We start from the raw sequence: 27,619 nt of genomic DNA on the forward strand, positions 1-27,619 counted from the left end.
AGAGTGTCGACTAGGACAGACCTGCAGCGAGCCCCTGTGGGATGTTGCAGAACCATAAATCAACACTCCCCAGTAGAGTGGTCCAGGCAGCAATGAATCCACCTAACTATACTGTTACTCAGACTACAGTTTACCATTTTATTGCAAAAGGAGCCATGGGAAACAGTGTCAAATATCTGACGCCAAGATTGATGTCACCCATGATATTCCACCGCCCTTTGTGCCTCAGACACTCTGCTTTTGATTCTTTGAAAAAGAGTCTTCTGATGGATTTTCCCTGACCCTCCTTGAAACTTCTTGGTTAAGTAGAGACTCTGACTAAAACCAGTAAACTAATTTTGTGGCCTCCACATTGGAGATTGGGCTGGGAAGATGAAAAGTCAGTATTTGGGCTAATAAAAAAAATCTACTGTTTGAACTGAAACAACAATATGGCTACTATCCTGGTCCATCTGCCATCTGTCACCTGGACAACCACATCAGCTCCTAACAGGTCTCTCTGGGTCCACTCTCACCCCTGCAGTCAATTTTCCATCAGAAGTCAGAAAGGGCTTGGTATAAAGCCCTCCAATAACTTTCCATTTTAGGTTCATCGGTCCTGGATCACTCTCTGACCCCCTTTCGGCCACTCTGCCCCTCCATCGCTATTCTCTAGCCACAGTGACCTCTTTGATCTCAGGGCCTTTGTACTCTCCACTGCCCCACACAGAATGTGCTCCCCCAGATCTTGGCATGGCTGCCTCTTCCTCATTGCCCATGGCTCAGCTTTCACCTCGTTGGCCCTCCCAGACCCCTTAGCTCCCATAGCACCTGGCATATAGGTAACTTGCACTATGCATGCTGAATAAATGAATGAAGGAATTACTATATGAGCACTGGTATGTTTGGAGACATGTGGCAACCCTTTCTAGAGTCCGTTAATAAGATGACCTCCTGATGATATATAGGTAGAGGGACCATAAACTTCCCTGTTCAAACCCAGTTATTCAAGAGTGAAAGGAAGATATCTTTATGCCATGCCACAGCAGTAAACCAGGAGTGTCCCAAGCAAATGGAGATATATGTCCACCCTAAATTATAGATAATTATGAGTACAATGCCTTTCTTCCCTCCTAGATGATAAACCATATGAAGGCCAGGGGTTAGCACAGTATGTAGCACATGACAGGTACACAAGAAATATGTTGAATGAATGAACAGTGTGTTTTATTTGCCATGCTGACTTAATGGGAAAACTAGCTTTAGCTACCCAGGCCACAAAGCTGGCATAGGACCACTGCATTGAATTGGTGGTCCAGTGAAGGGCCACAGTGGTTTGCTGCCATTTCAGATTCAAGATGACTATCTATAGTTTTCGTGTATTTGCTGGCAGCCTCAGAAATCTATCAAACCCCACAGAAGACCTTCACAGAAGCAGATTATTTCCCATGTGGCTAGAATTTTCCAGTTTACAAAGTCCCCACAAATATTTTCAGTCATCCTCTGATAGGAATGTGGTGTTTTCACCACTGTGCTACAGATGAGGAAACCTAGAGTCAAAGGAAGCTTGCTCACTTGGGCGGAGGTTTCAGGAGGCACTGTCAGCACCCTCTCGCTTTCCCCTCATCTGAGCCAGGCTCTCCCACACACTTCCAGGCTTTCTACTGCAAGCCCCTCCAGGTCCCTGCCTGAGGACTACCCCAGGCAGCCCTCAGCCAACAGGACAAGAGTCAGTGCAGGAATACTCCAGCTAGCTTCCAACTGGGCACAACTCCAAAGTGTGCTCTGTACTGCCTCCCAGAGGCTGCAGGTAGATTGAACCCCAGTTCTCCCACTGTTAACTGCTAATCAAAACACTCTGTATTGATTCTGAAGACTGAAAAGAAAAAAGAAAAGAGCAAGTGTTGGCAAGGATACAGAGAAAGTGGAAGGCCTGTGCACGGCTAGTGGGAATGTAAAATGGGACAGCCACTGTGGAAAGCAGTATGGTGACACTTCAGTAGGGCAAGCAAATCATTACCAGGTGATGTGGCAGTCCCACTTCTGGGTATGTACCCCAAAGTGAAAGTAGACACTCAAAGTATCTATACACCCTTATTCATAGCAGCATTGTTCCAGCTAAGACATGGAAGCAATCCAAATGTCGTGTGCCGGACAAATGGATGAACAAAATGTGACATATATGTACAACGGAGTATTATGCAGACTTAAAAAGGAAGGAAATTCTGACTCACGCTACAACTTGGATGAACACTGTGGATATTACATTAAGTGAAATAAATCGAATGCAAAAGGACAAATACTATATAATTCCACTTACATGAGGAACCTAGAGTAGTCAAAACCACAGAGACAGAGAGTAGAAGAACAGGGCTGGGGTAGGAAGGGGGGGTAATTATTGCTTAATAGGTATATTACAGGTATTCATGTTAGGACATAGAATGAGTTGTGGAAATGAATAGCAGTGTTGGCTGCACAAAAATGTGAATGCACTTACCACCACTGAACTATACACTCAAAAAGGGTTAAAATGGCAAATTTCATGTTAGGTACATTTTACTACAATAAAAAAAATTTTTTTAAAGGAGGGAAAATGTACTTTGTATTGGCTGCCCTCCCTAGTTCACTCATTTCCCACAGAATGTAGTGTACTCAAACCCCTGTCTCGGGGTCTGCTTTCCAGGGAAGCCAACTTACGACAGTGCTCATAAACTACAGAGCTGGGATATAAACCCCAATCTTCAAACCCAAGTCTTCAGTCATCAAACTCCATGCTCTTTAGCTGTCCTCTGTGCAGCATCAGTAAAATAAACTTTATCGGCTAGAAGTCAGCACTTCAAGATGCTGCCTTGGCAGCCCTTGTTCTTTGCGACCTCCTGGACTAATTGCAAAATAAGTCTCTCAGATTGTGTCGTAGAAAATAAAGACATAACATATGCATTTGATTACTAGAACCCAGTTTGCATCACCGTAGAACTCCATCTGACCCTTTGTCTGCAGTTGGCTACTTTTCCTGAAATACTCAAGAAAGAAAAGCATGCTTAAAAAGGTTCAGAGAGAATTTTATCTAAGCTTTATATGGACTTTGAACTTCTTTTCTTAAATTTATTTCAGAAGTAATTAAATTCCAAGCATTGCAAATCTATCTCCCAGCTTCCTTCGGAGAAACGTAGTATCTGTTTGTTTCTCCCCATAGGTGCGGCGATCCCTGGGTGGCCATTTCTACCCTTATGCCTTCTGATGAACACCAATAAAAGCCTGGAGAAAAACTATCACTCATTCAGTCTCATGGGTTCTGACTGAGAACAGCAATGTGCAAGCACAACTTCTCTATGATCCTTGGAATCCTAATACCAAAGATCGCCAGTTTTGAGATTTTAAATCTGTGGTCTTCAAATCATGAGCACCAACCCATGAGTAAGTCATCACATCCTTTCCTTTGGTGAAATGGAAAAAAATAGAATGAGAAGCATCAGGGCATAGAGTGCCGTATTGTTTGATGAAACTTGCCCCATTTATGTGCGTGTGTTGCAACTGGATTATTTTAGAAAATGTATTTCTTATTGTAGGTCTTGGGAGGAAGAGGAACTGAAAGTCACTGTTTAAAAAGTAACCCTTTAGCTGCATTAAGAGACCTTTCTGCATCTTTTTAAAAATTATGTTCAATTTACTCATGTAAAATATGATTATCTTGACAAAAAAAAAAAGAGTGAACTTTCTACATCATTTACTCTGAGTATCAAGTATTTCCACCTGTCTCCAGATCCCTTCACATTCTCCCCAGCTTGTTGGCCCTACGTCGCCATCACCCCTCCAAAGAAATGACTGTAACTGTGTTCCAACTGCCCTCCCTGGCCTTCCTAGATTGTGTCCTCCTCCAAAACAATGAGTCATTGACTCAAAAAACAGCCTATTATTTCAGCCATGCATATTAACAAACACCACTACCACCGCCCAGCTCACTGGTTTAGTGTTTTCATCTTTCACTCATTTGTTTGGCAAGAGGTTGACATAACTACCCACCCCTGCCACTGAGTAAATAAACTGAGATGTCGGACAAATTATGTATGCCATCAACCATAATATTTTAAATGAGACATCATATAGAGATGAGTCTCCTCACCTCTCAGGAAACTTACAAGGTCATTCCCATATAAATGTTAAATAAATCCAAGCACTTAGACTGCCATAACCTAGAGAATTGGGACAGATTTTGAGGTCGGCCACTTGCAACGCCATTTCTTTGAAAGACAAGCTTTTAAAAACCACTCTTCCTTCAAGAGGTCATGTGGCTCTTAGCAACCCCCTTGTCCAGCCTCCCCTCTCTTACCCTCTTCTCAGCCACTACAAAATCCATGTCTTTCTTCTGCAGGTTAAAATAACCACTTGTGCTGAGCGGTGTCTGCTCCCTACAAAGTAAAGTGAACATTATGTTGCTCAGTGTAATTTCAGCAATTTGGGCCTGACTTCAGCCCAGCCTGTGTGTCAACACTGACCAAATCAACCAGCTGACAATCGTGTCAGTTTTAACTTCAGGCCCTGTGGTCACAGTCATTGGTGCAATACAATTCCAAGGGGAATTAGGGTAGGGATTGGGAGATGGGGCACTGTTCCATCATTCTTAAGACTCTATTATAGCACTCTTTATAATGTCCTAATTATAGGTCTTTATCACATTCTTCCTACTAGCTTTGAACTCCTTGAAGGTAGAGGTGGTCTTTTACTTTAACAACTGGTGCAAACAGCAGGCATTCCATGTGGCAGTGAATATCCTAACATTCCCTTGGTCCTGAGAAGACTGAGGCCTCTGCCACAGACTCTCAGCTTCCTTTCCTTCTACCTCAAAAGACATCCATCACCTTGTCACCTTGACAACCACTACTTAATGACCTTATGTGCCCATCCCTCCCTTGACTGCATTCTAAAAATCAGACATATCCCACAAACTGTTTCCGATGGTCCCTGAACGATGCTCTTCTCACTGAACCTCTGGTATCATTGCACACTCCTCCCCCTTAAAACTCCAGCTCCTAGTCTCTGAAGCTCTTGGCTTTCTGGATTTACCATCTTCCTCTGGAAATGCTTCTTTTTCCTTCCCTGGCTTCCCAGCACTTTTCAGGTTCTCTTCTGGACACTGTTCACTGCCATTTCGCAATTTCATGCATTTCCATAGTCTAGAGCTGAGGTCAAGAGACTACATCCCTCTGGCCAAATTTCACCCTCTCATCATTTCCCTCAACTACCACTCCAACTCTAGTTTTTTAAAATAAAGTTTTATTGGAACATAGCCACATCTGACACATTTACATGTTGTCTAGGCTACTTGTTCATCACAATGGCAGAACTGTACCGTAACGTTATGGCCCACAAGCCTAAAATATTTACTCTCTGGCCCTTTACAGGAAAACCTTGCGAACCTGTGCTTTGGACTCTGAACCTTGTCCAAATCCACTTTGCTCTCCGGTCTTTACTCATGCTCTCTAGAGTCATATTTCAGTTGCCTGTTAGACCCTTCCATGGGAGCCCACAAACATTTGCAATCCAAGTCCCACACTATTCTCCTCACCAAACCCATTTCGGCACTAACATGCCCTGTTTGCGGCCTCATCTATGACCTACCTGTGGTGAAACTGAGACTTTGCAGGCAATGTATGGCATGAGGGTGATATAGCTATGAAGGACTCCCAAGTTCAGTTTCAGTAGTAGCAATCATGGTCACTGGACTCGTTTTACATTTAAAAATTAGTATGACAGGGTTACCTGAGTGGCTTAGTCGTTAAGCATCTGCCTTCGGCTCAGGTCATGATCCCAGGTTTCTGGGATTGAGCCCTGCATCGGGCTCCCTGCTCAGCGGGTAGCCTGCTTCTCCCTCTTCCATTCTCCATTCTTGTGTTCCCTCTCTCACTGTCTCACTCTCTGTCAAATAAATAAAGAAATCTTTTTTTAAAAATTAGTATGACATTAGAAGAAAAACAAAAGCAAAAAAGACATTTGAATCCAGTTCCCTTTTCCTTTCAAATATGGCTCTAAATTGTAGTACTGGCATACTCACTTTAATGTGGTGTCCCATCTCCATGACAACAAAGAGGCAAAATTCCATAAACATGACACTGTTCTCTCCACTGACCTAAAGAGCCATCAGTCATTCTGTCAACATTTAAGTGCTACCTTCTAACTTCTGTTTAAGTAGCTGCAGGACTGAATTAGATATTACTGAAGAAAATATGAAGGCTAATATAATAATAAATAATATCAGTCAAGTTTGTTGTATAATTCACTTTTTTTTATCCCCCCGCCGAAGGATACCCTTCTCGATTTATTACTTCTCAAATTATTGGAAAGAATAGAAAGGTTTGACCTATTAAATTCTGCAAACATACCAAGTGAACCTACCAAGATCTCCTTGGCAATGTTGGGCGTCCTCTGTAAATGTTCTTTGAAGTTTGATGGCTCTTTAGCAAAAAGGATGTAGAAGACTTTGTAAGCATTAGCAAAGACCAAGAGAAATAGTTGCTTGCTGCATGATTTGTCCTTTCACCTTTCAGATTCCTGGGCATCTGCTATTTGTCAAACATGCGTGCTGGGTGCTGGGGATGCCAAAGGAGCGATACCACGGAGCCTCTCCACCCCGCCCTCCTCAAAGTCTGATCAAGAGCTCAGTGAGCCTGCTCACTCTGTAAAATCAAATGTATGGGGCCATGGAGCAAGGGATTGATAATATTTATGGAATGAGTCAAAGTAGAAATGACATTCCCTGGATACAATTTCCCATCATTTACAGAAGGAAGGAGGTGACCTTTCAAGTGCCCATGATAGGGCATATGCTGCATTATTTCTTAGTCTGTAGACTATAGGCTGGATAAAATCCAGAGCATTGTCAGAGAATGATGATACTTCAAGAAATGCGTTTAATAATCAGATTCCCCCACACAGGGACTACCTCATCTTTGTTATTCGGTGGCAGCAGTCTTTAGTTCCAATGAACTCTTGCTTATATTTGAATGGTTGTAGTTTCAAAATTGGTTGTAGTTTCAAAGCTCTGTAAAATACGTCTTTTTTTTTTTTTTTTTTTTTTTTTTTTTGAGGAGAGAGCCTGCCCCTGTGGTGGGGAGGAATAAGGGGAGAAGGAGAGAATCTTAAGCAAGTTCCAGGCCCAGCTCAGAGCCCGACACAGAGCTTCATCTCACTACCCTGAGATCATGACCTGAGCTGAAATCAAGAATGGATGCTCAACCAACCGAGCCACCCAGACGCCCATGTCATATCTTTCTTCCATTCAGTAAATCCGTGGACCATGTATTTTCATCTCCGCTGATTAGCTATCAAAACTAGCCATTGGGAAGTTTTAATAGGTAGGAGTACACCCTCTGTTCCTGTGCCCGTAAACCCTGTAACCTGAATTTTCCAAGGAGCCACAGGGTTTATGAGTGAGCAGGGAGACTCAGTCCTCATCTCTGGCCCAAGCTGCTGTTGGATTGCTCTGGAGTCGGCACTTTCTCTTTGAGTTTTCAAGTTTGGAAGAAATACATTAAAAAGTAAATGAAAGGAGACCTCATGATCCCATAGAAAACCCATTTTCTGTTGCTGGTCAGTGGGTGCTGGAAGGCAGAGGAGAATGGAATGGAAATAATAGAGAAGTAAAGCAGCCACCACAGCTCCAGCCCAGGGCTCCTTTAGGAGAGAGAGCTTCAGAAGAGGCTGCTGTTTGCGCCCTGGCACATCTTGGCCAGAGAGCAATGGGCAGGAGGCCCTTCAGCTCATAACTCAGGCCACATGCTAGGGACAATTTACTAGATACCCCTGTAAACCAGCCACAGGCAGGACAGAAGGCCAACAACCCTGCTTCTGGCTTCCTATCCCCTCTCTCCCCAAAGGCAATCCATCCTTTGGCCTTTTTACCTTACCCCAATTTAACAGGCTGTCCCAGAATCCAACCCCGACTTCCCTGCATAGAACAATCAGAGGACCCTCCACCACAAAGCTCAGGGAGGACCCAGCAACCCTGCCTTCCTGACTGCAGTCATATTCACCAAGGCTGGACTTGTCAGGGCCAGCCACCTGGTCATCCTTCTTGGCTTAAACTGAGTGACCCTCAGACTAACCTGGGAAGTTTCCTGAAAGTGAAAAATCACTTCATCAAAGATAAACGACAATGAAACTTGTTTTTGTGGTGCAGGCCTCTGCCAGAAGAGAAAGAGCAGGAGTGATGAACGTCTCCCATGGGCAGCCTCTTGGCCAGCACTGTGGATGGGTCTCTTGGATTTTCCACGCATACAAATAAGAAGCCTGCTCAATGAACTGGTCCCATAAATAGGTTTTCCCATCTGCTGGGTTTCAACTTAAAACACCAGCAAAGCCATCTTCAGAAAAGCTTCTCTTGTATTTATCCCTTCCAATTCACTTAAATTAATTAATCTGCAATTGTCCTCACAGCTGTGTGGTGAGGGAGAGTTTCTAAGAATTGAGTTTCTTCGAAGAACATGAGCTTGCTTGCTTATTTGATTTGCCAAATGCAGCAAAGGAGTATTTTCTCTACACTTTCCCAAGATATATTACAGGGCTACTAATTTATTCTCTGTTAAATTGGGCATCTCTAACTTGAGAAAGTTGTTACAAAATGAATAGAAGAGAGAAGCATGTGATCATACTCTGTGACCAGAGTTCATTTAAATTGTTTGAAACTTTTAATGAAGTCCACCAGAATTTTAAAAATAAGAATACATGAATGATGGGAATGGAGCAGGAGATGTTCCCAACACAGTAATTTTTTCCATCTTCCAGGAATATGCAATCAGTAAACAGATTCTACCTTACTACACCCCACCAGGCAGACAGAGTCAAGTTCCTAATTCACATGAAAGGAGAAAACAAGGAGAAGTTAAAGTCCTGGCTAAATCAATGCCAAACCACATTGTCAATGGTTCCAGAAGACCAGACTGTTGTGTCAAGTCCCCTGCACAGAGGAAAATAGTTAAGAGCAGGAGCCCCAGAGCTAGGCTGGCAGGGGTCACATCCCAGCTCCACTACCTACTCACCTCTTTGCAATTCTATTTCCTCCTGGGAAAAATTAGGATAGTAAGAGTATCTCTCCTACGATTATTCTGAAGACTTCTTGAGTTAATGTATGTGAAGCTGTTATAAAATGGACAATAAATCATGTATGTATTTGCTAGTATCTATGTACACAGTAACAGAACCTAAAATAGTCAAATATTTGCTAAGAAGTGGTATTCTGAGAGTCTCTTTTAATGAATACATCAGAGAGATGTCATTTTTTTACATGCAGACATGACACTGCTATATTGGAGTGTTAGGGTTCTTTTTTTAATATTTAGAAACAATTTTATTTTTAAAAGTAGAATAGTCATTGAACTGGTTTGAATATAAATTTACTTTACTTACTATGTCCCTTCATAAAAAGTATGAGGAATTATCAAAAGGTTCAAATCATCTGGGTCTAAATAATAGAAATTTTTTAGGTTCCTATTTAACCTGGTTTAAATTTTAGAAAATATTTAGAAGCAGGAAGGGGACAGCCAAACACCCCCAGAAATTAGCATCAAATCTGGGATCTTTTTACAAGATATACCTTATTGATTTTATTTTCATTAGAACACTAAATAGGCCCACTAGACAAAATGTGGAAAACTCAGATAAGTAGATAATAGAAAGAAGAAAAAATAACTTTAGTACCAGCTTCCAAAATAATTACAATAAATGTTATGATGTACTTCCTGCCAATATTTTTTCCAAACATAGAATTGATAACTTTTGTTGTTTTTATACAAAAATTAGATTGAATGTGAGATTTAGCATCATTCTCTTTTTCTCTAACCTTAGAGAATAAGCATTTTTCCATATTAGTACCCTGCTTCAAATCCTGTCACATAACTCAGGATTTAGTGGTGTCTGTTCTATTCCTACACCAAGACCTCATATTTCATTTGGATATGAACAGGCAGTCCAGCTCCATGTTCCAGATGCGTATAGGGGGAAACATGTGGGCTTGGTATAATAAAACTAGGTTAATAAAATGTTATCTTTAGAGTTCTCATCACCATAATACATTTATTAATATCTCAATATATGAATTAAATTATACAGGCTCATGCTGTTTTTAACCAACTGTGATAGTACTAATGTCCCAAATGAGTCAATCCCAGGGGATGGTTATATTGATTAGCTCTGACTGCCATAACAAAGTACCACAACCTGGATTAACTAACAATAAAAATCTATTTCCTCACAGTTCTGGAGGCTATAAGTGCAAGATCAGGGTGTCAGCAGGTTTGGTTTCTCCTGAGGCCTTTCTCTTTGGGTTGTAGATGGCTATCTTCTCTCTGCACCTTCACATGATCTTTCTTCTAGATGTGTTTGTATCCTGATCTCCTTTCCTTATTAAAAAAAATAAAGTCATGTTGGATTAGGGCCCACCCTCATTATATTATTTTAATTTAATTATCTCTTTAAAGACCCTATCCAAATAGTCACATTCTAAAGTACTGGAGGTTAGAACTTCACCATATGAATTCTCAGGGGTGACACAGTTCCACCTATTAGACCTTACTACTCTTAGACCATACTGCTGCATCTATGAGTTTGTTTTAACAGAAGCATATATTTCTTTTTAGGGATGTCAACTCAGATCTAGAACAACTGAGAGCTAAGACTGTGTCTTAAGTAACTCTTGACTACTAAGATCCCACCACGGTGTTTGGCACTGTAAAGTGGGAGAGAAATTAAGTGCACAGACCAAACACACTTTATCAGTCTGCTTGGGTCTTCAGACACTAAAAGAGGAGGGAGGTTAAAATTCCATTTATTTGTTTTCTAATTTGGCACCTAACTTAATCACCAGCTATGAAGATGAGCAGTGACTTATTTGTCCAGAGTTAGGGTGAACTAAAACATACTAGCTCTTTTTTTAGTTTGAGGGAATATTTTACTCTCTTCATATGTGCATTCAAAGACATTTTCTTATATGAGATTAGTTTTTACAAAAGGGAGGAAGGAAGGAAGAAATGAAGGAGGGAAGAAATTGCATACTAGGTATTTACCCCAAAGATATGAATAAATGTATTGATCCAAAGGGACACTTGCACCCCAATGTTTATAGCAGGGGTGTCCACAATAGCCAACCCCAATATGTCCATAGACAAATGAATGAATAAAGAAAATGTGAGATACACACACACACACACACACACACACACATACAATGGAATATTACTCAGCCATCAGAAAGGATGAATACTTATAATTTACACTGATGTGGATAGAACTACAGGGTATTATGCTGAGAGAAATAAGTCAATCAGAGAAGGACAATTATCATATGGTTTCACTCATATGTGGAATATGAGAAACAGTACAGAGGATCATAGCAGACGGAAGGGAAAACTGAATGAGAAGTCATCAGAGAGGGAGAAAAACCACGAGAGACTCTGAATTACAGGAAACAAATGGAAGGTTGCTGGAGGGTAGGTAGGTGGTATGATAGAGTAACTGGGTGAGATGGGCATTAAGGAGGGCACATGATGTGATAGGCACTGGGTTTTACATGCAACTGATGAATTATTGAACTCAACATCTAAAGCTTATGATGTACTTATATATTGGCTAATTGAATTTAAATTTTATTTATTTTTAAAGATTTTATATATTTATTGAGAGAGAGAGAGCACAGGAGGGGAGAGGGTCAGAGGGAGAAGCAGACTCCCCACTGAGCAGGGAGCCCAATATGGGGCTTGATCCCAGGACTCCAGGATCATGACCTGAGCCGAAGGCAGCCACTCAACTGAAAGAGCCACCCAGGTGCCCCTAAATTTAATTTTTTTTAAAGAAAAGGACCCTGAGGGCACCAGGGTCAGTTAGCATCTACCTTTGGATCAGGTTATGGTCTTAGGGTCCTGGGATTGAGCCCCACATCAGGCCCCCTGCTCAGTGGGGAGTCTGCTTCTCCTTCTATCCTTACTCCCTGTGTGCTCACTCTCTCTCAAATAAATTATTTTAAAAAAAAAATGGACTCCAAGAAGGCCCAGATGTTGCATTTACTAGTCAAAAACTTTAAACCAGCTATTATAAATATGTTAAATATCTAAGTGAAACCATGTCTAAAGAATTAAAGGAAGGCAAGATAATGATGTTTTGCCAAATAAATAATACCAATAAAGAGATAGAAATTATTCTACCTAATTCTGAATTTGGAAAATATAATAACTGAAAATGATAAATTCACTAGAGGGGTTCAATAACACATTGGAATTGACAGAAGAATGAATCAGTGAACTTGAATAAAGGTCAACTGAGATTATCCAGTCAGAAAGAAAAAAGAATGAAGAAAAATGAGCAGAGCCTGAAAACCATACAGCACACCATCAAGTATTTTCACGTATTTTAATGAGAGACCCAGAAGAGAGAGGAAAAAAGAGACAGAAAGAATATTTGAAGAAATAATGGCCTAAAACTTCCTTAATATGATGAAAGACATGAGTCAGTTCATCTAAGAAACTCAATGAACTTCAATAAAACAAACTAAAAAAGATCCACACCTAGACACATCTTAATTATACTGCTGAAAGACAAAGAGAGAATCTTGAAAATCGCAAGAGAGAAATGACTAACCATGAGGACAAGAGATCCTCGATAAGATTAATAGCCAGCTTCTCACTGAAAACCATGGAAGCTTAAAGTGTGAGATGACATATTCAAAATGCTGGGGGTGGGGAGGAAGGAGGAGAACTGTAAGTCAAGAATTCTATCCTTATAAACTATCCTTTAAAAATAAAAAAGAAATTAAGACATTCCAAGATGAACAAAAACAAAGAAATTCATCCCTACCAGATCTTTACTATAAGAAATAGTAAAGAGAGTCCTTCAACCTGAAATAAACCATAGTAGCTAGTTATTTGAATCCACACAAAGAAATAAGGAACACTGGTAAGGGTAACTACAAGGTAAATATAAAAGAAAGATTAAAGTATTTTGTACATCTTTGCTCCTCTGATTTTAAAAAAAGCTCCATAAAGCAATAATTACAAAACTGTGTTAATGAGCTTAAAATAGATGAAGTTGTAATATATATGGTAATAATACCACAGCAGAGGAGGAGTAGAATGGAACTATACCAGAGCAAAACTTCTGGATACTATTAAAATTAAGTTAGTATTATTATGAACTAAATTGCTTTTTAAGTTGAGATATTAATTCTAATGTTCTGGGCAGCCATTAAGAATATGACCTAACAAAGATTATGAGAAGCAATAGGTGAACTAAAATGGTACACTAGAAAATATATAACTATTTAACATGAAAGAAAGCCATAATAGAGTAATAGATGAAACAAGACATTAGAAATAAAGAAAATACATAATAGATGATAGCTGCAAATCCCACTTATCAGTAATTAAAGTAAATTTAAATGCCTTTTTAAAAAGGCAGATCAGCAGAATGGAAAAAACAACAGGGTACAACTAGGCACTCCTTATAAGAAACACACTTTACATTCAAAGACACAATTAGATTGAAGTGAGAGGATGGAAAACACGCAAATAGTAACCAAAGAGATCTGAGAAAGCTGGAGTGGCAGCACTAATACTAGATAAAATAGACCTTAAGACAAAAATTGTTATTAAGGACAAAGAGAGACATTATAAAATGATAAAAGGGTCAATTCATCAGGAAGATTATAAGTAATTATAAACATATATGCACCTAACAACAGAGCCTCCAAGTGCATGAAGCAAAAACTGACAGAAAGAAGAGAATGCAACAAATGATAATTGAGAAAGACTCCACTTTCAGTCATGGATACAATTAGCCAGAAGTAGGCAATGAAATGAAAGACATGAAGAACACAATAAACCCACTGGACCCAAGAGACATCTATAGAGAACATTTAAAGTATACATGGAACATTCTCCAAAATAGACCATACACTAGGCCATAAAATAGTCCTCAAAAACTTATAAAGATTAAAGCCATACAAAGTATGTTCTCCCACCATGTGATGATTAATTTTATGCATCAGCTTGATGGGGCTAAGAAATGCCCACCAATAGCTAGTAAAACATTATTTCTGAATGTGTCTTTGAAGGTGTTTCCAGAAGAGATTAGCATCATCAGACTGAGTATAGAAGATCACCCTCATCGATGAGGGTGGGTTTTGTCTAATCCATTGAAGGTCTGAATAGAACAAAAAGGTGGAGAAAGAGCAAATTCTCTTTTTCTCCTCTTGAACTGGTTTGTCCATCTTCTCCTGCTCTTGGTTCTCAGGCTTTCAGACTTGAATCGAATTATATCACCAGCCTTCCTGCTTCTTCATTGCAGATCCCATATCGTGGCATATCTCAGCTTCCATAATTGCATGAACCAACTACCATAAGAAACCTTCTCTTATATATCTTCTATATCTATGTATCTTTTAGATACATACTTCTCTGGAGAACCCTGACTAATGTGCACTGCAATGAAATTAAATTATAAATAAGCAAGAAAAGGAAATTTGGGAAATTCACAAATAATGTGGAACTCAAACAACATACCCTGCATATATTCCCAAGAGGAATATAAACAGAAGTCCACACAAAAATTATATATGTATGTTCACAGCTATATTATTTATAATAGTTAAAAAAGCAGAAACAACTCAGATGTTCATCAACTAATAAGTGAGTAAGTAAAATGTACATAACCATACAATAGAATGTGATTCAACAATAGAAGAGAAGTACTAATCCTTGCTACAGCACATATGATCCTTAAAAACATGATGCTAAGTGAAAGAGACCAGACACAAAAGACGGCACTAAATGATTCCATACATATGAAATGTCTAGAAAAAGCAGACCTATGTGGACAGAAAGCAAACGAGTGGCTGTCTAGGACTGGGGATGGGGGGGGAGCGGTGGGGAGTGAATGCTAATGGGTACAAGTTTTTTTTTTTTTCTGGGGCGGGGTATGGATATAATAAAAATGTTCTAAAATTAAATTGTGGTGATGGTTGAACAGCTTTGTGATTACACTAAAATCCATTGACTTATATACCTTAAATGGGTAAATGTATGGTATGTAAATTATATTTCAATAAAGCTGCTAAAAAGGGAAGAAAAAGAGAGACCAGCAGGCTCTGTGATAGGAAAGAAAAAGTGAGGAGAAGCTAGAGATGATATTTTGCTTTCTTCACAATTTTTATTTGGGCCAGCCTGATCTGGAATTTTATGTCAACTGTCTCTCTGTTCCCATACCTACATCATGTCATCCGCATCCCATGGAGCCATGGGCCACATACCCAGAGGAAAAGGGAAGGAGTTGAAGTTGGAGCTGTTGGAGACCAGCAGGTGGACATTCCAAGCAAAGAAAGGAGCAGAGGACAGAGCTAGGAGTGAAGTGTGTCCGAGAGAGGGAAGAAGGGTGGAGGTGGCCAGAAGCAGGGAGAGGAGAGCTTGAAGGGAGAAGGAGCCCTGGAGGCCCCCTGAGATGTACTAAGGAGGCTCCATCGCATCCTGGTTTGGAGCAGTCAGCACTGGGTCTTAACAAGAGCGTGGGATCTGGTGTTTGAAAGCACATCTGGCCTTCCCCGTAGCTGACAGAGTGGAAGGGTGGAGGGCCGAGAGACAAGAATAAGGGAGGCTTGTTAGAAGCCAGACACAGTGGGCCTGCAGGAGAGAGTGGCTGGTCTGTCCTTGCAAAAAGGCAACATGAGAAAAAATTCATTCTTTTAATACAGGCATCCATGTATCATCTAACAGACGGCAGTTCTGACTGTCAAAAGCTGGTGTTCAATCCTGTTACCCGAAGAGTGCCTCATACCTCTGATAAAAAGATTCAAGAGTGGAAGCTGTAATAAGAACATAACGAACTGAGAGAAAATGCACTCCTGCAAATCCCCCGAGTCATATTTCACTGCATACATTTAAAAGTTCTATCATTAAAAGAAGTTTAAATTCTGTGATGGAAAGAAATGTCATTTCCATCACTGCCTTAATGGAAAGGCTCATCTTAGAGGCAGGGAGATGCTCAGATGGAGGAAGGAGGCTTGGTGTCTGTAACTGGGGGGTGGGGGGTGGGGGTGGGTATGAGCTCCTGCAGGCCTGATGGTTCTAGAAGACTATGGTTATGTTGTTCCTGTGGAAATGCTTCATTTCTTTAGCATTTGCCACATGCTGAATAGATTGTGGACACTTGTCACATATATTAGGTATCATTGTGAAAATTAATAGACTTCCAATGGTCACAAAGATAGTATTGGGGCCAAAAAATAAAAGACATTATCATCCTTTATGAAAGACGGACCTCCAGAGAAATCGTAAATTCACTGAAGGGTCCCAGTGGGAATTCACAGAAGCACTCTACCTGTAGTTAAACACAGAGATGGGAGTTCTGAATGCTTCCCAAAAGGCAATCAGCTGTCAGGGGAAAAAAATATGGCAAAATAACTGTATGCTTTTTTTTTCTGGATGAGGTCACAGAACATGGGAAGCTGAAGCTGTAGGAACTATGATTTCCCTAGAAGAATCCTTCCAAAGAGGATCATTCATTGTAACTGTATTTTTGTTATGGTCAGAAACAGCCATCAGAATGACCCCAAGAAATAGAGGAGTCATGAAAATATCATAGTCTTATCTAACATTTTTAGGGGTTTACCATGTGCCAGAAGCCATGCGAGGCCCTGTATGACATCATTCAGGCCTCACAACAATCCTATGAAGTTGACAATATTATTTCCCTATCACACAGCTGGGGAGATTGAAGAGGGTGATGGGGTTTGCCTGAGGTCACACAGCTTGCATGAGGCAGAGTCTATATCCAGGTCCCAAGCTCTGAACGCTTTGGTTAAATTGCCTCAGATGCCCGTGCCCTGGGGCTGGAATAAGAACCCCCCTGCCCCCAGCCCACGGCAGTGTGAAGGGATGGCTCTCTCGTGGCCTTTCCATCTCTGTCCCATCCTCACCCTGTACACTAGCATTTCTGCTCCCTCATCCCTTTGACACTCGAGCCCCGCTGCTAGCCAGCCCTCTCTCAGGGCCCAATTCCAAAATCCTACAAAGAGAATCTTCTAGGTCCAGCTCATCTCATCCTTTCAAGTCAGGTTCACAGGTCAGAAGCCCCCGGCCAGCCAGTGCAAATCTGCCAGAGTGGCAATCGCACTAATTCAGTCAGTGAGGCCAAGGAGGGGGAAGCGTGGAGCAGAATATAGGCGCCCGAGCAGCTACAGTGGGGCAGGGTGGACACCCCAGGAAGGAGCAAGCAAAGATGAACTTCTCTAGACAAACCTAAAGGACGGAGCCTCGTCCTCCCCACTCCCCTGCCCTCTGCTCCTGCTCCCCGAGGCCTTCCCACCAGCCCCTCCTTCCCAGGTTGCCTGAGCCGTCAGCAGTCTCCCTCTCCTACCTCTTTCCTCTGACGGATGCCCTCCTCCTCCCTTTGGGCCAATTTAACTTGCCCTGTATTTCTCCCTGCTTTGAACCCTCCTCTCCTCGAGGCTGGGATTGGCCAGTCTCTGCACTGCCCTCCATGTGAGCTGTCCCTAGGCCTGGCAGGGCGGACCGCAGTGGGTGAGCGGCCTCGGACACCCATCTGCTGGCTCCACCCTACGCTGTCCAGGTTATAGTTGCCTTGCCCTCGGTTAAAGCCAGGAGAGGAAATGAGTTCAAGGCTTGAAAAGCAGCATTCCCAGTCTTTCAGTGGTAAAGCAAGCAGTAATCACTCCCCTTTGCATGATCCTAGAACAAAGAGGTCACTCTCGGAATTACAGGGAAGTCAGTGCACAACAATGCGCAGAGAATACAGTGTACCAACTCTACCTCTCACAGAGCTCTCAGAACACAGCTGCAATGATTCTAGGGCAGTAGAAATAGTTCTTTGACATAACTGTAGTTATGCAAGCTATAATAATGATACATTTCCTTAAAAACTCGGATTTCAGGGTATAAATAGATTGCTTTCAGGGGATTAGAAAATAGCTTCCCGCATAGGGAGTACCTGCTCCCCAAACGAAGCATATCTTGGGAGCTTCAGTCTTCTCAAGTGCAATGTCATTGTCCTAAGCAGAAAGTTTTAAAAGGTGAGGGGGAATGGGCAAAGTAGGTGAAGGGGATTAAGAGGTACAAACTTCTGGTTATAAAATAAAGTCACAGGGATGGTAAGTGGAGCATAGGTAATAGAGTCGATAATATAACATTGTATGGGGACAGATGGTGACGACGCTTACCGTGGTGAGAATTGTATAACATGTATGTTGTACACCTGAAACTAAAATAACATTGTATGTCAACCGCCCTTCAGTAAAAATAAATAAGTGAATAATCAAGCCATTGACTAGCCAGCAGTGTTCTGAGCACCGGGTTGTATGCTACAGAAATACGGATTGACTTTTAGTTAAGGAGACAAGAAAACAATAGTAAGCTATGAAAAACTAATTATTCTTAAATTCTTCTGCAGATCTGCTGAGGGAGGATGGTATAACCTTGTAAAAGAATTTCCATCTAAAATGGAACCAGAAGATTTAAAATAAGGAACCTCATGGAGCACCTGGGTGGCTTAGTTGGCTAAGGGTCCAGCTCTTGATTCTGGCTCAGGTCATAGTTTCAGGGTCCTGTGATCAAGCCCCGTGGTGGCGGAAGGGGGGCCCTTGCTCAGCAGGGAGTTTGCTTCTCCATCACCCTCTGCCCTTCCCTCCCACTTGCATGTTCTCTCAAATAAACAAACAAACAAATAAATAAATAAATAAATAAATAAATAAATGCTGAAGAAGGTCATGCATGTGCCCTTGGGAAAACAAAACTTAAGGACTAAGAGACCGCTATCCCATAAATGCCTGGTTTACAGAGCACTGATAATTTTGGAATTGTCTTAAATGATAAAAAGTTGGTCAAGTGTTGCCTCTTATCAACCTTGGGAAGATTTACTTAAGATTTCCAGAGGCATGAACAAGAAGCAAGCCAGGTCAGGCTGGTCCCACAAAATAAGCTGAATCGAGCTTTGCTTGTGTGACTGGAATGGTTTTGTTTGCTCAGGGAATTTTCAAAGCCGGCCTGTGGGTTTTTATTTGAACGGACTCTAACTGAGCTCTCCCCTCATGACCTTTTCACCCATAAACACAGCCCACCCCAAATCCTCATCGGACTTGCCTGAGGCTTGCTACAGCATGTGTGTAACTGCAATTCCTCTGCTCTTTCTAATTAAACTTATCTTTTTTGACAATTTTGACCTTGCCTCAGTTTACCTCTTTACTTAGAGTGACAGTTCTGTGTATGACTCAACATCCTTTATGTGAGGACTCAGTGATAAGTTCTGCTTCAAATATAGAGCCAAGAGAACTGTTTCCTAAAAGAAAGAAACAGAACTTCCCTGCAAGAGGACCCTCTAGACCAGCCAGCTCCTTGCCCAGAGCTGACCGCCTGCCCTCCCTTCCCCAGGGCCAGGCTCCACCTGTCAGCCTCCCCAGCCCTGGCTCACCCAGGCTGCTCACCTCACCTTGCTGACCCTGTGACCAGGGCTCCAGGGTTAACATCTTCCCCAGACCTACCTGGATCTAATGCTTCTGGCTTCTCTTTTTCCTTGTTTTGCCCTGTTGTGTTTGTGTCTCACAGCCCAGGGAGGGGAAGCTCCTGTCTTCTCTCTTCCCTACCTCCAGCTCCCATGCAAGGGATGATCAAAGTTGCATAGCCCCCCTTGCCTGGGACTGATTTTTATTTCTGCCTTATCCATTAAGGAGCACAGAGAAAAAGGTAATGTTTGACTCCCTCAGTATCCAGAGTTTTCTTCCTTCTTTACCTTACACCATTTTATTGTTGAGTAAAAGTTACACCAGGGTACCTAGGTGGCTCAGTTGGTTGAGCATATGCCTTCAGGTCAGCTCATGGTCCTCAGATGGACCTGGGATGGAGCCCCCCATCAGGCTTCCTATTCAACTCTTCAGCAGGGAGCCTGCTTCTCCTTCTCCCTCTGCTTCTCTCCTCCCACCCCACCGCTTGTGCTCTCTCTCTCTCTAAAATAAATAAATAAACTCTTAATTAAAGGTTACACCAAAAATCCACACAAAACAAAGGTGTAGCTAAGTGGATTACCAGAGGATGAACCCCTGGACCCAAGCCTCCCCCTGCCCCCTTCCCATCTCCCCACCTTGAGGAAGGGGCAACTCTTTCTAAAAACGCTGGCCTCTTTCTTCATTCTGCTCTTTGCTTCAGACCCCACAGCCAGCCTTGGACCTATTGATTCCACCTCCCACGACCACCCTGCAGTGAGTACTCAGTCCCCTCAGGCCTTCCTGCTCTCCTCACTACTCAGCCCTGTAGGCTGCTGTGGGGGCTCCCAGGCCATGTCTCCCACCTGGGTTCAGCCAGTGGGAGGTGGGGAGGGGAGAGCAGGGACAAGACACGGACACAGCTGGATGTCAGTGGCAGTAGCCTTTTACTCCCTGCTCTTGCTCCCTGAGAACATATCTGCTGGGCCCCCGAAGTCAAGGATACCAGCTTCTCCTTCCCCTCTTCATACAGGGGTGGTAGTGGCTCCCCCATCCTGTTTGCCTCCTCAGCTCCTCACCTACCCCCCTCTCTGTTGCAGATGGATACAGGGTGCCCTCACCTTTGCCCGCTCTCAGCCTTCTGAGTGCTTCACTCTCCCCTACCAGAGGTAGGTGAACACCCATCTGCTTTCACTGGGACAATGATACTTTGCACACTGGCCCTGAATACTTACTCACAGAAGTCTCTTCACTCTCAAAATTATCCTGGTAATTTATACACACTTCATTTTCTACCTTCCAGCCAGAAGGATCCTTTAAATACACAATCCAGGTCATGCCCCCCAACCCCTGGGTCAGAACTGTCTAAAACACACCCATTAGGGAAGCTACTATTAAACACACACACACACACACAAGGGAAATAACAAGTGTTGGTGAGTATGTTGCAGAGAGTAGAATGGTGGTTGCCAAGGGCTGCGAGACAGGGAGTGGGGCGTGAGTGTGCAATGGGTACAGTTCCAGTTTTGCAAGATGGAAGCATTCTGGAGATGAATGACAATGATGGTTGCATAACAGTGTGAATGTACTTAATGCCACTGGACAGTCCATTTAAAATGGGCTAAAATAGTACATCTTATGATATGTATATTTTATCACAATAAAAAAAAAAAAAAGCTTTCCAAAAGCTCGCATCAAAATTTAAATAAAATCCATAAGCAAAACCAAGGCCTGCAGGGCCTACGTTGGTGGCCTGCTTGCCTCACCAGCCGAGCACGGTCCCACCCACCCCTCCCACTGCGGGCCATCTCCTGTCTGTCTCCTCTTCCTGGAGCCCACACCTCTCCCATCTTTCTTCACACCATCCAGTCTCTTCAGAGACACAGTCTCCTCAGAGAGGCTTTCCTTGATCATCCTCCCGTCTTTCTCACTTCGTTTTGTTTTTGTTTTCTTTCCTTTCTGAGTTGCGTGAAAAAAATTATAGGTGTTAAAGGAGTTTGAGGATGGGTGGTCAAGGACAGCTAAGACATCATGGGGCTCTCCCTCCCCCAGCCTGTTCCAGGGTGGACTGGTGGAAAGGAAGCATGAGCTGAGAGTTAGAGGGAGCGGCTGGGAGGCTGTGGGACATGTGGTCACTGACCTGCCGCAGCTGTGATGATAAAAATCACTCAGAACACAGCAGACACCGCCGTATGGTTGGTTCATCTGGCATCGTGGTCTGGTTTCTCCACATAGCCTCCCTCAGCTTCCTAAAGAAATAGCGGTAAGTCCTCTAGCCAGAAATGTGCCCCCTGGTGAGCGTGTATACCCGCATAGGCTGGATTCTTGGAGGGAAGGAAAGAAGGGAGAGAGGGAGGGAAGCTGACATCTTGAGGAGAAGGGGTGTGGGACATAGGCCCAGGAAAGGATGGAAGGGTCTGGATGACGAGGAGCTTGTGGCGCTCTCCAGGAAGACAGGATTTCTGGCTGGGAGGGATGTCTGTTCATGGTCATTCTCTCTCACGTGGGAGTAATGCCTTGAAACCATACACCCTCACTGTGAGGGTCAGGCCAGCCTAATCCTCTGAACTACTCAACCCCAGGGACCATAAGTTTTGATCAACCCCCAACTGACACTGATCGGTGTGATTCCCTGGTGTCAGCCACGAAGCAGACCTAATCACTAATTTGAAACACAAAGACAATGAGATGGGAACCTGGTCCAACTTTCTATTGAGGCAGGCTATGTTTGCTTAACATCCAGAGGGGCAAACAGTTCCTCTACCAGGCACCGAAAAACAGGCTGAAAAAGAATAATAACCTGTGTTGCTAAGCCTTCCATCCTGGGCCAGTCACTTCATATCTGTTTTCTCTAAATTGTGTGAAACCTTGCAATGTGTGGACCATTGAGGCTTCTTCCCAGATGCAAATACTGAGGCTCCAAGGGGTTCATGTTCCTGCCTGACTTCTTTCTCCAGGACCTTTTTTCCTTGCTCTTGCCTGTTTACTGGTCTCCTGATAAAGGCCACACTATTAAATCATGGGCACGACCCATGGGTTAATCATATCCATTAAAACCCCAGCATCGAACATGAATAGAGACACCCTCCATTGCCCTGCTTTAGAAATTCAGATGTCACATATGTTTGGCTGGCATAGTCGAGTCAAATTATTCACAAACTATTCTGTTTGTCCTCTTGATGTTTGTTTTTGCTTACAAGCTGTGTACAGTCATTAGGATAAATTATTTTCTAGCTCTCGTAGGTAAATGACATATTTCCTATAATGAAAGGTAATCTGTTGTCATCATTACATTGCAAGCCTCCTCCCTGTGAGCTTGGTCCCTTCTTCCTGTCTGGAACTGTTCAGTTATAGAAAGATTCTTCCTTAGCTTCAAAAAAAAAAAAAATCAAGTTGATATTTTGCCGAATTTGAATAGCAACCAGAAAAGAAGGTCAAGTTTTAAAAGAAGCAACACGGGAGGGGATTGTAATTAAATCTGCTCTGGGCTGGGTACAGATGATTCATTTCAAGTACATAGCATTCTGGAAAGCACGTGACCAAAGGTATTTTTCTAAATAACCTCAAGTGCTAGTCGAGTTATTCTTTAAATTGCATGCCAGCGACATCTCCTAACTGGTATTTCGTTTGGCAGGCGTTGAGCCACTGCCACAGCCCGGATTTTCCTGCAGGCAGAGCCCGGCCTTGTTTTGACAGTCATTTCTGCTGCTTTCTGCTTCTGCCTGGAAGGATCACACAGTTGCAGAGGTCTGGGGAGGGATGCACGTGTGGAGATTCAAATTGTCAAAGGTACCTCTGCTCGTATAGGGGGGTCTTCTCTGTGGCCCAAGGAGCTGGCCCAGGGCCCTTGGGGTGGGTGTTAAAAAGGTTTTCTCTAAATGGTGGCATCAGTGAAATTATATCTCTTCTAGGAAGCTTCCATCAAAACAATTAGGAGACCTCAGGCTGTTGTCTTCTGGAAACTTCCTTCGACCAGCAACAGTTTCCCACCCACCATGCCACTCCCAACATCCAAATGGTTTCCAAAGCTGCAGTCAGGTTAGTACACCATGACTCTGCTCTTGGGTGAGGCTAGGTCCTGGCATGACAGTGTGACCCAAGCTGAACCCATCAGAGTTCTTTCAAAGCCAGGCTCTCTATCTTGTGGGTCACATAGACAGGGAAGCTCATCTCAAGAAGACATGGAGAACTGATAAAATTTTCAAAGAGAAAGAGGGCTCAAGTCAGAGAGAGAGAGGGTTCTGATGGTGTCCTGGTCCCTGGTCTCAATTTTCCCTGAAACCCAGCTCTCCTTAAATCCTGCAAGACATCAGAATAGCCTTAAAATTAATTTCCAGGATGCCTGGGTGGCTCAATCGGTTAAGGTTAAGATCTCAGGGTCCTGAGATCAAGGCTTGAGTCAGGCTCCCTGCTTAGCATGGAGTCTGCTTCTCCTCCTTTGCCCCTCCCTTCAACTCATTCTCCCTCTCTCTCACATAAATAATCTTTAAAAATTTTAATTTCCTTTCCCCTCAGGCTAGTACAAATGGGGCTTCTGTCACTTGAAACCGAAAGAGTCCTAGGAATGTCACCTGACTCCCTTTCACTCACTGTGAGCTGTGGAATCCCTGTGACTGCACTCCGTCAGCTTCTTGTTTACAGGTGGGCTCGCTTTAAGAAAGCTTGATATATTAAAAAGCAAATAATCAAGTCTGAAAAATTAGTAAGTGTTCATACCCCCCCCCCCAAAATTGTTTGTTTTATAAAAAACAAACAACTCACCCAAAGGGATTCTTTCTATTGCAATTTGCCTACTGCATTAAAAACATTCTTCTGGAGACAAAGCGTCCGTCAAAGGGACTAGCAACATAAATGTTGATGTACCACATGTGTTAGTTTCCAGGGTTGCCATAACAAAATGCCACAGATGATGTATTCTTAAATAATAGAAATTTACTGTCTCACAGTTGTGGAAGCAAGAAGTTCAAGATGAAGGTGTTGACAGGGCTGATTCTTCCTGAGAGTTGTGAGGGAAGAAACTCTTCTAGGCCTCTGTTCTTGTTTTGAAAATGGTGGTCTTCTCCCTCTACTTCTTCATAACAACTTCTTCTGTGTACACCTGTCTCTATGCTCAAATTTCTCCTTTTTATCAGGACAACAGTCATTTTTGTACTTACTGATCTCATTTTCACTTCACTGTCTCTATAAAGACCTCATCTCTAAATAAAGTCACATTCTGAAGAAGAACTAAGAGTTAGGACTTCCACATGGTTTTTTTTTTTTTTGGTTGGGGGACATAATTCAACTCTGAAGCCCACACAATGGAATACTATGCAGGCAGGACAAAGAAGAAGGTGTGCCTACATGTTCCAAGGGTAGAAATCTCCACAGATATGGAGAACTGATAAAATTTTCAAAGAGAAAGAGGGCTCAAGTCAGAGAGAGAGAGGGTTCTGATGGTGTCCTGGTCCCTGGTCTCAATTTTCCCTGAAACCCAGCTCTCCTTAAATCCTGCAAGACATCAGAAAAAGCCAGTATTTATGTCTGTATATGCTGATCCCCCTACGAATTATGCATGTGTATGATTGAGTATGCATTGACATGAATAGTTTTACATAAAGGTTTTTCTTTTTTTAATTTATGGACAGAATCAAGAAAAGTTCTTGAAAGCTACCATTTTGAAGAGAGATGTGAAGGGAAGAGACTTTCACTTTCCACTTGTCTATATTGTCTGAATCTCATGTATGTATAAATATTTATATATATATATGTGTTTGTCTATGTATATGTATATATGTGTATAAATGTGTAAATATATGCATACTGTATACACATATAGTATGTTTATACTATATATATATATTCTTTCTTATACTTTTCTGTATTCTACTAACAATGTCAGCTATTTCTCTTTTTTTTTTTTTTGGTAAGCTATTTCTTGTCTTAAAGATACAAGTTGATTTATATATAAGTTTTATGTGCCAAACACGACCTACATTCTTTGTATCTGTCTGTACTTGTAAGCTTTTAAAAGGTTATATTTGTTTTTATCCTCACATAAGTTGCTTTGCACAACTGGCCAGGAAATCAAGTGTTTTGGAGGCAGTGGTGGAGAGGGTTGATGGTGATGATGATGGAGAAGAAAACAAGATTAGTCATGGCTTGGAAGTTGGCTGGAACTTCTTCCTTGGATGATGAAATGCTTTTGCTTATATACCAGAGAATTATCAGGCAAGATGTTGGACATACTGTAGGCTTCTGTTGCATTCTGATACCTGTAATGGTTTTGTAGGTTCAAGAAAAATGTCTTTGGAAGGAATGAGAAGGTTGGGATCTACTTCCTTACTTTTACTTCTACTTTAAGGGCCCTCCCTTCCCCTAGACCAGTTTTTAAAAATCCCAGTTCCAGAAGAAAAGCCCTAAGATCCTGAATATAAATAATTCCCTTCTCCCCCGTGCACCTAGAATGGTTCTAGATAGGTGCTGCTCTTGAGAACATTGAAGAAATAGGCACTCCCGTTATGTTCCATAGGACTTTGTTCTCTTGTAGAACCTGGTTGAGAAGGATGCCCTAGACTCCGCTGCCTCCCCTTGGTGACCCCAGCCCACATGATTACATATCTTCTACTTCTAAGAAGGAGCCAGGACCCGCTGTGCCCCATGTAACATGTAACAGCCAGGCCAGACGATCTGGAGAGTTCCAGACCCATCCAGAAGGTAGGTACTGCCTGGCACATCCACTCTGGGACCTAGAATCTAGCTTCGGATGCCCCAAATGATAGCTGTATGCCTTTGCACTTAAACTTAAATAAAATTTAAAATTCAGCTTCTGAGTTGAACAGCACAGGCTGGAGAACATTTCTATCATCACAGGAATTTTTACTGGTGAGCCCATTGGTTGTCAGATGGGTCCTCGTTCCAGACTCCATGCAGTTCACCCAGGGAGTACCTGAGAACATCCGAGCGCACCCCATGGGACGAGAGCTACACACAGTCTCTTCATGAAATAAAGCAAACAAGTAGCTCCACAACTTTTTGAAGCTCTAACAAGATCTCTCTGGTGAAACACAAAATACTTCAGAAGACTGAGTAGAAGACAAAAATATTCATTCATTCATTCATTCATTCATTCATTCATTTTTGGAGTTTAGGAGCAATGGATTGAGTTAATTATACTCCTCAGCTCATGGAGCATTGTCACCACTGGCCTGGGTGAGGTCCCACTCTTGTTTATCTTATTAATTTTCTTTTACCACTTTTCCATATTGCCATCCTTTGTTCCCTCCTAACCTTCCATGACCATTCCATCTGAAATATGTGCACTCTCTGGGTGTCTGGCTTGCTCTGTCAGTGGAGCGTGTGACTCTTGATCTCAGGGTTGCAAATTCAAGCCCCATGTTGAGTGTAAGCTTAGGTAACAGAAAATATATATATATTTTTTAAATGTGTGTACTGTGTGTGCAGGGGCACCCAAAGACCAGGCATGTGTTGTGTGTTTTGTGTTCATGTGTTCTATGATGATGTTGTTTCTCTCATTCCATTTGTCACTTTTCTCACTCATGGCTATTGACTTGAGACAGCCCAGCAAAGAACAGAACTTTCCTGAGGATGCAAAGATGAGTCTGAGAACAGAAACAGGTGCCAGGGCTTCATTTCTTTGCATGGTTCTCTTCCACCAGGGACCCAGCCTCCTGGGCACACAACACAAGTGCTCACCTGTCTGTGAACACGTGTGGGTTGTTGGGCCAGCAGGACTTAGGTCAGGTTATTGTGTAATTTTTATCAACTCCCCCCTCCCATTTGTTATTATTGGCTTCTTCATCTTGGTTTTCTTTCTTCCTGAAGAGAACTGCCCAGGCCTTCCCATGCCTGTCCCATGCTCTGTTTGTCCCATCCCAGGCTCAAGAACAGCTCTCCGAGCTCTGCTCTGATTCTGACCCAGGCTTTGAAACTAAGTTACTGATTTACACAGCTGGTCACACTCCCTGCTTCTGCCGCTGACTAGCTCTGCTGCAGTCAACTGAATTACTCTTTACCAACATTGGGTGACCCTAACTGAGAGATTATACTGCCCTGCTCGACTGAACTCTGGCACTGCTATGCAACAGTGGCCAGTGAAATGTGAGCAAAAATGGCATATGTTACTTTGGAGCAGAAGCTGTATAAGCCACCATGCTCTTCACCAGGCACTCTTTT

At 42.5% G+C, this 27,619-nt stretch overlaps 1 long non-coding RNA gene across 2 annotated transcripts; it reads left to right on the top strand.

The window, feature by feature from the left end:
* Positions 1–23,085: 23,085 nt before the first annotated feature.
* Positions 23,086–26,536, top strand: LOC309871149. 2 transcript variants are annotated; one of them, XR_014315061.1, is made up of 6 exons: positions 23,086–23,233; positions 23,356–23,482; positions 23,960–24,085; positions 25,072–25,165; positions 25,974–26,140; positions 26,297–26,536. It is a non-coding gene; the product is annotated as an uncharacterized lncRNA (long non-coding RNA). The 2 variants fall into 2 exon arrangements; XR_014315062.1 differs by lacking the exon at positions 25,072–25,165.
* Positions 26,537–27,619: the final 1,083 nt, after the last annotated feature.

Source organism: Mustela nivalis (genome assembly GCF_964662115.1).
Source record: "Mustela nivalis genome assembly, chromosome: 8".
NCBI classification, from domain to species: Eukaryota; Metazoa; Chordata; class Mammalia; order Carnivora; family Mustelidae; genus Mustela; species Mustela nivalis.